Source organism: Mixophyes fleayi, chromosome 3, assembly GCF_038048845.1.
Source record: "Mixophyes fleayi isolate aMixFle1 chromosome 3, aMixFle1.hap1, whole genome shotgun sequence".
In the NCBI taxonomy this organism is placed as follows: Eukaryota; Metazoa; Chordata; class Amphibia; order Anura; family Limnodynastidae; genus Mixophyes; species Mixophyes fleayi.
Genome location: NC_134404.1, coordinates 127202269 through 127211392, shown reverse-complemented (window position 1 = coordinate 127211392; position 9124 = coordinate 127202269). Strand labels below are relative to the sequence as shown.

At 46.7% G+C, this 9124-nt stretch overlaps 1 pseudogene; it reads right to left on the bottom strand.

The window, feature by feature from the left end:
• Positions 1–536: 536 nt before the first annotated feature.
• On the bottom strand, positions 537–624 carry LOC142146878 (U2 spliceosomal RNA; annotated as a pseudogene).
• Between the last annotated feature and the right edge of the window lie 8500 nt (positions 625–9124).

Sequence of the window (9124 nt, the reverse complement as noted above, 5' to 3'; positions counted from 1 at the left end):
ATCCCCGACCCCCAAGACCAAAAGATCCCTTATTGGCCAAGGGTCTTCAGACTCCCCTTCAACATAAGGATAGAGGAGGTCCCTTTACCCTGGGATCCAAAGAGGCTTCACCTGGGATTTAAAAACATTCCCATTCTCTGGAATGGTGGGAATCAGAGGTTTTAGGAGAGTGGGTACCATACCCCCATAGATCATTGGGTAATTTCATCAGGGCCTTTCCCATCCCCTAGATTCTAGAGTAAAAACCTATAAAAGTAAAGGCGATTATTCAATCATTTCTTTTGAAACTTGAAAAAAAATTATTCTCTAAAAAACAGACAGAAAAAAAGTGTTAAAGCTGAAAAAAAAAGACGTAAAGGCGATGAACAAGGTTTATATGGGTACTGCCCCAATTCTCCCACTCAGCCAGAAGGCCAGAGCATAAGGAGGCAACGCACAAAATAATGTGGCCAGTATGTGCAAGAGTGCCTTAAAAATCACGTGCAGTTCATCTGTGACTGACACCCTGGGTAGCCCCAACAGTGGCACATGCTGTCTGGGGTTCAATGGCCAGAGGCACAAGGTAGTATGTTCTGATAAGAACAGATACTACACTTGATCTAAGCCAAAAGTCTGAGAAACGATTATTAACTGATGAACAAGTACAGGATACATGGAATCAGATTACTATTATCACCATCAGATATGGTGAAGGTGGCATTTTCTTTCTTCTGTACTGTAGTAGCCGGCTATATTCATTGCACTAAAATTAACACTGTCCTTGTAAATACAATTAAACTTTGTACTCCATCCTTAGTCAATAGGTCTGTAGTTTACTGTGGTGATGGTTAGAAATATGTAGACATTGTGGCCCTAGAGCAGGTCTTGTTAATAGACAATAATTAAATAGCAAAATCTCACATATTCTCATTTGAATATTATTTGCATGTAGTGTCATTCTCTTGTCACTTTTTGATCCACAGCCCTATATGTTCCACTCTGAAGACTGTCAAAATGCCAAGTCAATTTTGTGAGCTGATGTAAGAGATTTATCTTTATCAAGCTGATGTCACCACTAACACTTTAGAATGACAGGAATTTGTCACTGATACTTATAGATTACTTTTCTATATTTCTTAGTCCAATAATCATAGGTGTACATAAGATAACATTCTGTGTAAACTGCAGAGAAACAAGTTTTCTGAGTGATTTGTACAAAACAAGTATGTTTTGTTAGCTCCCATTGTAGAACACACTCTGAAGACCCACCAAAATACTTAGCAATCAGAGCACAGTGTTGATATTTAAGAGTGATAATTAAATTGACTGTTCATTTTAGGAAATTATATTATTATTACTTATATAGCACCAATTGTATTCCGCAGCGCTGTACAGAGAATATGCAATCATTCACATCAGTCCCTGTTCCATTGAAGCTTACATTCTAAATTCTCTATCAGAGAACCATGTCATTTTGGCCCCATCCCCATGACGTAATGACGCAGACGTGTCATTTTACCACGGGGTGGGCCAAAATGATGCGATTCCCGGTGAATCGGATCATGGGGGCTCAAATTCGGCCTACTTTACTAGGAAGTGGCCACATCTGGGAGAATTGTTAGCTCTCCACATAGGTATTGGACATATTATGCAGTGTCTTGTGTATTAGTAGAGCACAGCAGACCTACACCTGAATTCATCAGCGCACGTATCTTCAGAACCATTCCCTGCTCAATTTGGGAGTACTGAGCTGCCGGTTTATACGCACTTTAAACAAATTCTGCTGTATTGTTCAGAGCAAATAGCAATAGCAGTCAGTGCTGTATTGTGGTTAAAAGGAATATATATTCTTGTGTTGTAGGAAATAAACAAAATGTGGAGTACCCCTTTATTGGTCCATACAATGGTACATGTAAATACAATTCTATGCAATATGTAGCCCCATTAGTTCTCTATAAACTATTCAAAGGCAGAATTATTTGTTAGCTATCTTACAGCGCAACCATTTCAGTAGAATGAACGACTTAAATAAAATTACAACTTAACCTGATCAAGTTAATTGATTCATCAGAGATACAGACGTATTGTGAATATATTTAGATGGGTTATATACTGCTTGTGCCAAATAAAATGGATTAAGCTAACAAAAAGAGTTGTATTATATGGCTGTTTTGTTATCAAGGCATGGAGGATTATCATGTGGCAGAGTGATTAGTCCCTTGTTTTGTCTGGTTGGTTTAACTACTTTAGGAAAAATTAATTAAAATATATAATATTTAAAAATTGTATATTTTATGTTGAATCTTAAACTATTCATGCAGTTTTATATAAGTGTATATATTATGTTACTGTAATCTAATTGCGCTTAACATTTGACTCTGTTTATATTATACCTGATGGACAAGGGAACATCTTACACAACACCATTGGTCTTTAATCTTTTAAGTGTCTGTACCATACTGTGCCGACCTTCTATACCAGTGTTGGCTAACCTGTGACACTCCAGGTGTTTGTGAAACTACAAGTCCCAGCATACCCTTCCAGCAATAAGCTGCTATATATTGGCAAAGCGTGCTGGGACTTGTAGTTTCACAGCGCCTGGAGTGTCACAGGTTAGCCAACACTGTTCTATACCATATGGTGCCCCCCTTCTGCTTCACACTGTGCCTTACTTCTGTACTATACTGTGCCCCCCTTGTGTACCATACTGTGCCCCCACTGCCTCCGATCCTTTACTTATCTTTTACGTGGCCTTCTTTCTTCTCTTTCTCTTCTTCCTTTTGTCTTCCTTCTTCATGTTTGTGACTCCTCTCTGCGTCGCTCCTCATGCAGGGAGGACGATGCCGGGTTGCGGGTGCCATCAGATTGGTAAGTAGGTAAATATATGTTGTTTAATTGGATGCCAGCAGTGGCTTCAGCAGACCCCATTATCGGCATGTTCCCCAATACAGTGCACCGGCCACATGACTGGCTGCAGTCGAAAGACAAGTCTGCGTTTTCACCAAAAAGGGTTTTTTCATCTAGGATCACCTGGCAGGATAGGTAGGATGAATTGCGACAAAACTACATTCTGTATCGTTGCCTATCAGAATGTTAGTTACTACCAATTGTGGGCTTAATACATAGACCCCTAAATCTGATCAGAATACATAAGTGGGCTCAAGTTTACACAAAAATATATGATCTGAGTAACAACAAATCTAGAATTCCCATTCCCATATACTGTGATTCTAGTAGCTGGAACCCATGATTAGGACTTCCACCTACTACTAAACAAACAGCTACCCATTGTTTGTGTTTGCATGTTCATGTTTAAACATTCTTAATTGGTATTTACATTGCTAAGTAATTTGTTAGGTAATTGTAAATAAAGTGCTGATAAGAGAAAGGAAATGTCTGGTGGTTCCTGGCAACCACTTTATTGATTAAACATCAGCTCTAGCTACTCTACATAATTCTAGATGAAACACAGTTTAACCCCTCTGGTAATAAGAAATGAGCTGTGGAAACGCTGAAGTAAATAAATAAACATTAGAGCATTTCTCATGCTGTCACTGCCATAATAAAGACTGTAATGCAGCATAAAATCTTTTCCCTGGAGGAAATATTCCTATTGACTGAGGATTTTCACCGTAGATAAGTTAAAAAGGCAGAGGAGGAAGTAAAGTTAAATGAAGAGAAAACTATTTTATTTAACTAGTGATATCTAGTGTTGTGCACCATGCACCATTAACACCGTTTATTTATCCACTTGTGTAAATATTAACAAATGATTTTTAAGGCTAGTCAATCTGAAGCTTCAACTTTTGATATCATCATGCTGTTTTTAGGTGCATTACATTTGAGTTTCAGCTCCTGGTGTAATTGTTTTTGGGTCAGTGATGTCTGTATGTCATCAATTTTGAAATGGTATGTTGGATTTTTACCAGATAAGTTTATCTAAAATAACTTCATTCATCAAAAGTGCATATGTGTTTTTGATGCACTTTTAATGTGTTCAGCTGCTCTCCATTCACTTGAATTAAAGCCTGCTAAAAACACCGAAAGCACAAATAAAAATCATGTTCCAGACTCCAAATATTTATTGAAATTGAGAATTACAAGTGTCTGCTTTTCTGGGGCTGACTGGCAACTTTAAGCCCGGGGGACGAGCATCCTATTAGGAACATCTAAAGGAGAAATATGCAGGTAGCCCAGTGATCCAACACAAGGTAGCCCACTATGGTAGCGGCCTGGGGGGAAGATGCTCCTGCCCCCAGCCCAGCCAGCTGTTTATTAACTCCACTTCATACTATTTGTTGCACAGAGTGAATACAATATTTGCAATGTACCTCTATAGAAAGCCTAGTTATTACATACAATTTGTTATATTTGTTTAACTAAGGAACCTGTACACGTCTACTTCCTGCTTCTGAGGTGAGCAGACGTGTCTGCTGAGCGCTCCGCTGGAGCCCTGCGTGTTCGGCTATCTGGACCCCAAATTTTCTTACCTGGAAATGCCTCAGCATGCTGCTCACCCCTGACCTCCGCACACCCCTCCGTGGCTGCGTCCTCCTCGTGGTCTCTCACCTGGTCCTGACTCCCGGCCGCCGAGACGATTGTGAAGGGAGAGTCCTGGCCCTGCCTGAGCCCGTGTCCAGCCGCCACGTGACCGCCGCTTCCGGGTCCCGCTGCCTGGTCCCCTGACCGCCACTTCCTCCTACCTCCGGCTGCCGCAACTTCCTCCTACTGCAGGCTACTGCTTGGGCCTACCATCCAGCTGTTCCCTGCTCCTGCTGTCTCCGCTCGGATCTCGGGGTCCTGCCACCTCCAGCTGCCTCGGGCTCCTAACGCCTTGCTGCTGCCCGCAGTCTCCTGCTTGTTGCCACCTACTGCCTCGGCTCTCCACGCCGCCATCACCTCCTGCCTCTGTCTCCTGATGCCTCCTGCTCCGGTCCCCTCAGCCAGCCTCCTGATGCATCCCTGGCCCGGTCTCCTCAGCCAGCCTCCTGTCGCCTGATGCCTCCTGGTTCGGACTCCGTTTCCCGCTCCTCCAGCCCTGCCTGACTCCGATGGAATTCCACGTGCCGCTCCCTGATTTGGACCTTTTCCCTCCTGCTCTGAACTCTGTGGATCTCTTTGGACCTCCTCCCTGCTCTGGATCTTCTCCTGTCTGGTGCTCCACTGTGATCCACCCACCGCTGACCCCTGTTCCTGTGGACTCTCATCCTGGTCCTCCTGCTCCCATGGGCACCCATCCTGGACATTCTGCTCCCGTGGACACTCATGATCCGGATGTACTGGTGTTCACTCTGCTCTCCTGATTGTCTGCTTCTCTGACTGTTATTGCACTATTTTTCAGCTGCACATGACTGTTTTGCTCTGATTATCCGTTTGCTCTGCCTTCTCATTCCCCACTATTGCTGTACCTTATTGCTTTAATCGGTCATTTATTATTATTGTTATTGTTCCCCATCCACTGCGCTTCATAGTACCTGTACATTAGCCTCCTCTTCTGAGTGCACCTCACCTCTCTCCCCACACTCTGTCCCCTCCTCTCTACTGTGTTGCTCCCTGCCCCCCTGTCTCCCACCATGCCGTCCCGCTCAGCTCCTATACCCATCCTCTCTCCTCGCCACTTTCATGGTCCCACCTCTCATTGATTGTCCCATCTCTCACCCTCCCCTCGCTCCATCAACCCTGATAATCTTATCCACATCTCCCCTCTTCCCTCCCTCCCCTTCTCATGTGCCCTCTGGAACACCAGGTCCATCCGAAACAAACTCGCCTCCATCCACGACCTCTTCATCTCCAACTCTCTTAACCTCCTCGCCATCACTGAAACCTGGCTCTCCTCTTCTGACACCGTCTCACCTGCTGCTCTCTCCTACGGGGGTCTCTCCTTCACCCACTCCACCAGACCTGATGGACGTCCAGGAGGCGGAGTGGGCCTCCTCCTATCCCCTACCTGCACCTTTCGGGTCATTCCCACTATACCTTCACTCTCTTTCTCCTCATTTGAAGTACACACCATCCGTCTCTTCTCCCCCATCCACCTCCGCGTCTCTGTCATCTACCATCCCCCTGGCCCCACCTCCCATTTCCTTGACAACTTCGCTGCCTAGCTCCCTCACCACCTTTCCTCCGACCTTCCCTCCATCATTCTTGGTGACTTTAACATCCCCATTGACAATTGCTCTGACCCCGCCACCATCAAACTTCTCTCCCTTTCCACCTCTCTAGGCCTCACTCAGTGGACCTCTTCCCCCACCCACTATCTTGGTCACTCCCTGGACCTCATCTTCTCTCATCTCTGCGATCTTTCTGACTTCTCCAACTCTCCCTTCCCACTCTCCGACCACCATCTCCTCTCCTTTACTCTGTCCTCCTCCAAGGCTCCCACCTCGCCAAAATCTACCTTCATTAGGCGCAACCTTAATGCCATTGACCCTGCCTTATTCTCCTCCTCTCTCGATACTCTACTTTCACCTCTTCCCTCCCTGGCCTGCCCTGACCAAGCGTCCTCTCTCTACAACCTCTCCCTCATTACTGCCCTGGATGCTGTCGCCCCGGCCTCCTCTGTCCGCCAGCGACGCCTCATTCCCCAAACCTGGCACTCCAAACTCACCCGCTTCCTCCAGAAGTGCTCTCGCACTGCTGAACGCCTCTGGAGAAAATCTCGCTCCCTGGCCGACTTCCTCCACTTTAAATTTATCCTCACCTCATTCTGCTCCGCTCTCTCCCTTGCTAAACAATCCTTCTTTAAGTCCCTCATCTCTTCTCAGTCCTCAAACCCCCGCCGCCTCTTTGCCACCTTCAACTCCCTCCTCTCTCCACCCCATCCTCCTATCCCGACTTCCCTCTCAGCTTCTGACTTCGCCACATTTTTCTCTTCAAAAATCGAGGCCATCAGACTGAACATCTCCTCCTCCCATCCCTCTCCATCCTCACTTTTCTCCTCACCTCCCCCCAACAACCAACTCTGGTGCTCCTTCTGCCCCACTTCAGGTGAAGAAGTTCGCTCACTTATTCTATCCTCTCCACCCTCTACCTGTCCTCTCGATCCTATCCCCTCTCGCCTCCTCCGCTCGCTCTCTCCCACTGCCTGCTCTTACCTAGCCCACCTCTTCCACCTATCACTCTCCTCTGGCGTAGTCCCCTCCTCATTTAAACACGCTCTCATCTCTCCCATCCTCAAAAACCCCAATCTTGACCCCACCTCTCCTGCTAACTATCGCCCTAACTCACTTCTCCCCTTTGCCTCTAAACTACTTGAGAGGATTGTCTGCAGCCGCCTCACCAGACACCTCTCGGACTATTCCCTCCTCACCCTCTCCAATCTGGTTTCCCCCCCTGAAATCCACCGAAACTGTCCTGGCCAAAGTTACCAATGACCTACTTTTAGCCAAATCCAAGGGTCACTTCTCCCTACTCATCCTCCTCGACCTTTCTGCGGCCTTTGACACCATAGACCACCCCCTCCTGCTACAAACCCTCCTCTCTCTTGGCTTATCTGGGTCTGTCCTCGCCTGGTTCACCTCATACCTCGCTAACCGCTCCTTCTCTGTATCCACGTCTGGCTCCTCCTCCACCCCCTCCCCTCTTACTGTCGGAGTCCCTCAGGGCTCTGTTCTCGGCCCTCTACTCTTTTCACTCTATACCTCCTCCCTTGGTGCTCTCATCTCCTCCTTCGGTCTTCAGTATCACCTTTATGCCGATGACATCCAACTCTACACCTCCTCGCCCGATCTCGCCCCCACCCTCCTCTCTCGTGTATCCGACTGCCTCTCTGCCATCTCCTCCTGGATGTCCTCCCGCTTTCTCAAAATTAACATCTCTAAAACTGAACTCATTGTCTTTACTCCACCAGGCTCCCCTCCCACCATGACCTCTCTATCACCGTCAACAGCACCACCATCTCTTCTGTCACCCAACTTCGCTGCCTGGGCGTTACCTTCGACTCCTCTCTCTCTTTTGCACCCCACATTCAATCCCTCGCCCAAGCCTGTCGCTTCCAGCTTCGCGATGTTGCCCGCATCTGGCCCTTCCTCTCTCAGGATCTCCCGCCTCGATTATTGCAACCTCCTCCTTTCCGGCCTCCCCCTCTGCCACCTTGCCCTTCTCCGCTTTATTCTCAATGCGGCTGCAAGACTCATCTTCCTCTCTCGCCACTCCTCCTCCGCATCCCCCCTCTGCCTTGCCCTTCACTGGCTCCCCATCCCCTACAGAATCCTTTTCAAACTCCTGACCACCACGTTCAAGGCTCTTTCCCAGTCCACTCCCCCCTATATCTCTAACCTCCTCTCCATTCACACTCCTGCCCGCTCCCTGCGCTCGGCCAATGACCGTTGCCTCTCCTCCACCCTGGTCACCTCTTCCCACTCCAGAATCCAGGACTTCTCCCATGCAGCCCCCCTTCACTGGAACAACCTCCCTCGCTCCATCCGTCTCTCCCAATATAAGCTCCTACAAACGAGCACTTAAAACTCACCTCTTCCTTAAAGCCTTCCATCCTTCCACCTAACCCATATTCCCCTCTCTCCTCCCGGTCCCTTCTCCCTCCCATATGCATCAACTGACTACCTTTGTGCCTGAGTCTTGTTCACCCTCCCTTAGCATGTAAGCTCACTTGAGCAGGGCCCTCTTCCCTCCTGTATCCATACCTGTTCTTCTGCTCCGTCCTTACTGCATTAGCCTGCCTGGAGCCTCTGAAGTTTGGTATTTATTGTTTATTGTTCAGTAATGTCTTACCCTGTATAGTCTACTGTTTTGTACAGTGTATGGCGCTGCGGAACCCTTGTGGCGCCAAACAAATAAAGGATAATAATAATAATAATAATAATGGCTGGTAGACCTGGGAGACTATTGTAATGAAAAAATAAGAGGACACAAAAGGGACCAGAAGTATCAAATAAGTATGACAAGTTACAAGGGGAGTAAAGATACTTAAGGAGGCAGATAGAAGACAAATTGTAACGGTATGAGAAGCCCCCAGAAAGTCTGACTGCACGGCAAAACATCTGTGGATGAGATAGTTATAATGTGTGTTTTAGTTTCATGTGAGTTAATTATTAAATATTATTAATGGCGAGGAGATGTGGCGGAGAAGGGGGGGTGTAGGGTAATGCAAGTTTAGATTAAGCATCTGGACTTTTAAGTAACAACC